Genomic DNA, 3,674 nt, shown 5'->3' with positions numbered 1-3,674 from the left:
CAATATTTAATGTTCTTATTTTTTTATGTGGGGCTTGTGGTGGAGTGGTTAAGCTCTTGTTAATTGGAGTGGAGGCCATGAAATCAAGCCCTTCCAACAATAAGTTTTTAAAATTTTGAACACAAAAAGCAAAAATTAGTTTTCGATTTTTGGCCAGACCGGTTCGGCCGGCCGGTTCAAACGACTCTCAGCAGCTCAAACTGTCTTCCGATTTGCGGTCGGACCGGTAGAAACGGCCTGTCCAGTCCGGTTTTTAAAACACTATCTAAAGCACTATAATAATTTATTTTTTTCTTATCGTGTTGAATACGTAAATACCAAGACTTGCCAAGCCAGGAATTAAACACCAAAATGGAATTGAAGCATAGAATGAAAATCCTTAGAGATTATAAACATAAGTTGTGTATTGGCAAGTCAAAACTGATAGAGCACTTTCTCAATCACCTTCATATTGTCCGCCTGCAAGGAAATGGCGACGGATAGGCTCCCGTCCTTGGTTGGACTGGGCAAGATGTAGGCCAGACCTTCGTACACGATGCCACCGGCCACCATAAAGATGGCTTCCCCAGCCAAAATCAGCATCGTGGACCGGGAGCCTCACCCAGCTGGTTATCCCGAGGTTAGGGCAGCGATAGGTGTGGGGCCCCCGAACAAGCTGGGTGAGGTCGTGCTGGATCTCCAAGTAATCCAGATCTGACCTCAAGTAGTGGTCATCCATTTGTGCCAATGCATTATGGATCTTACTAGCACCGAAGCAAAGGGGCTTAGACTCCAGGTCCCCGGCCAAGGCTACTGGCGTGGCATTGAAGATGACATTGCCAAAGTAGCTAGGAGGGAGCGGGGGCTGGAGCCTTGACCGCCCCTCTACTGCGGTGTATAGCTTTGTGAGATTGGTCATATGGCAGAGCACGTACCTTGCAGGCGCAACGCCATATGTGGGTCGATAGTAGCTCATATGAGCTATAATTCACTGAGTCACCCTCCTCCTTGGACTTGGCCTTTAGGGCATTCAGTAGTTTGCGCGCTATCTTGAAAATCGAAACCACTGTCTCATCCATACTTGGATGGGTCACTGTCGTCTTCATGGCCGGTGGGGGTTGGTACTCGATGTGCTCGAATTGGGGCCGAGGGGAGTTGCGCATCTGGAGATGGGTCCAGTCGATGAATGGTGGGAGGGTCATCTCTAGCCCCCGAGCCATATCAGACCATGTGTTGATGAAGTACGGAGAATCCGTCCGCCACACGGTGATGAATTCCCACACCAAAGGAAACTCCACCACATTTGAAAAATGTCACCTATGTATAATAACCAACTTTGAATTGTTATTTACACCAATATATTCCCTCGATCCTTCATCAAGTGCCCACCATTTTTCGGCATAGGAATTAAGAAATGTAAAGAAAATAGGGTTGAAAAAGTTAGTGAACTGTGAGTCGCACTTTTATATACTCCCCCCTTCCCATAGAAATTGGCCATAATTCCTTTTTCATCCGTCCCATAGAAATAGTCCATATCCATTATGTAACATTTTTCTCCTTCTCTTTTACTTTATCATTTATAGGTCCCACCATCTACTACACAATTTCAACTACCTTTTCTCCCTCTCCCTCTTACTTTGGCAATTACACATTAGAATCCATGTCAACCCTAAATGGCCTATTTCTATGGAATAGAAGGAGTATTAGTTTTATAATAAAATGTGAGTGAATGAGTTATTGGAATATGAGATCTACTTACCATTCATAGTAAAAGTGTAAGTGTACGGAACACAAAAGGAGTAATATTCCAACAAAATTGTAAATAAAGACATTTTCAGTGAAATGTGCATAGTCAATTTCACTGGTGAATGGACTTCAATATACAGATATAACTGCATGGTCAATTTCACTAGGGAAGGAACTTCAATACTCTCCCTTCGGCAGTCATTTGGAGTCTCATTTGAGTTTGGCATGGGTTTTAAGAAAATATTCATTCCCTTCGCCATTATAAGTCATATTTAAGTACGGCACAAATTTTTAAGAAATATAGAGGAAAATGGGTAAGAAAAGATAGTGGAATGTGAGACCCAATTTTATATATTAATTTTATAATAGAATGTTAATGAAATGAGTTAGTGGAAAGTGTAACCTACCTACATTTTATAGTTAGATAAACCGGGACTTCTAATAGTGGATAAAAGTACAATTTCTTTTACTTTATATTTATTTGTACCTCAATTTCATTAGTACAATACCTAATTTGGTCTCTAGTTCGGTCTTTAAAAAATATCTCAGTTACTCTTTCTTACTTAATTCTTTCTTTCTGTACTTTATTCTCTTTGTACTTAAGACAATAAATAACATTTTCTTCAATTTTGTGCATAAAAGAAATTCCTCACGTGTAATGGGACGGGGAGAGTACTTTATTCTCTCTTGACTTTTATACTTTATTCTCTCACATACTTTACTCTCTCTCCACTTAACTCTTTAAATATCATTTTCTTTAAGAGTTTGTGCCAGAAAAACGTCTCAGTTATGGACAATGGCGGATCCAGAAAATGAAATCCGTGTGGTCGGATATAACAAAAAATACTCCATCCGTCCGCCATTAAATATCACATTTTTCATTTTTCGTTCGTTCGCCAATAATTTTTTAAAACTCGTGCCGGTCAAATGTGAGACATTTAATCACGGACGGAGGGAGTAATACTAATTAATATAATATACAAATAATTATTTAAAAATCATTATATTAATTAGTGATGAAATAAATTTATATACAACATCAATTCAAAAATTTTAGCGCCAAATATTAAATAGTTTTAAAAAATCAGTAAATAAAATATAAATATAATGAAATTGTAGTTGATGAAACAAAAAATTATAAAAATAATTATGCTTAGTTAATCCACAAAATGAGGGAACCTATTTAATTAATTGCCCACTAACATTTAGGAGAAAATCGGGTTTGGGAGCACTCTATCACTACAATAACAAAAATGTACCTATATTGATAATTGTTCCATACATGGGAAAAACGCCAACCGAGCTGGCGTTTTATTAAATGAAAACGCCAACCGTGATGGCGTTTTACAATTAATTTGTGAATTTTAAAAAATCCGATACTTATTTAAACTCGCCAACTAGGTTGGCGTGTTTTGTTTAAAAACGTCATTTAGGATGGCGTCTATTGATTAGAACACGCCAGTCGCATTGGCGTGTTACGATCGAATTTTCGGAAAAAAAATAAAGATAAATTAAAACACGCCAGTCGCAATGGCGTGTTATGATTGAATTTCCGAAAAAAATAAATATAAATTAGAACACGCCACTCTCAGTGGCGTTTCTTCACAGAATATGGCAATATATCAGGATTTCTTCCCCAAATCAGCAAACCACACCCAAACAGCAACAACAACAGCGATTTCTTCCCCTCGACGCCAGTCTCTTGCAATTGCATCAACAAGGAGTTAATCGGTGCCATTCTTCCGTATATTTGATATATCATTCGGTTAGTATGCTCATTTTTTACAATTATGGTGTAATTGTTTTGTAGTTAGTTAGGGTTTGTAATGAGTTGTAAATTGAGTTGATAATTTGTGTTGTGTTATTATTTTGTGCAGTGGGTTGTTTGAATGCATTATTGTTCATTAATATTTGAGATATTAGTTTTAGTTATGGTATAAATGTTATTA

The 3,674-nt window shown here is 37.8% G+C and overlaps 1 pseudogene; it reads right to left on the bottom strand.

Moving 5' to 3' along the window:
- Positions 1–414: 414 nt before the first annotated feature.
- On the bottom strand, positions 415–3,463 carry LOC121808934 (annotated as a pseudogene).
- Between the last annotated feature and the right edge of the window lie 211 nt (positions 3,464–3,674).

This window comes from Salvia splendens, chromosome 6 (assembly GCF_004379255.2).
Source record: "Salvia splendens isolate huo1 chromosome 6, SspV2, whole genome shotgun sequence".
Classification (NCBI taxonomy): Eukaryota; Viridiplantae; Streptophyta; class Magnoliopsida; order Lamiales; family Lamiaceae; genus Salvia; species Salvia splendens.
The sequence above is the reverse complement of the archived record's forward strand: the minus strand, read 5'-3'. Positions and strand labels throughout refer to the sequence as shown.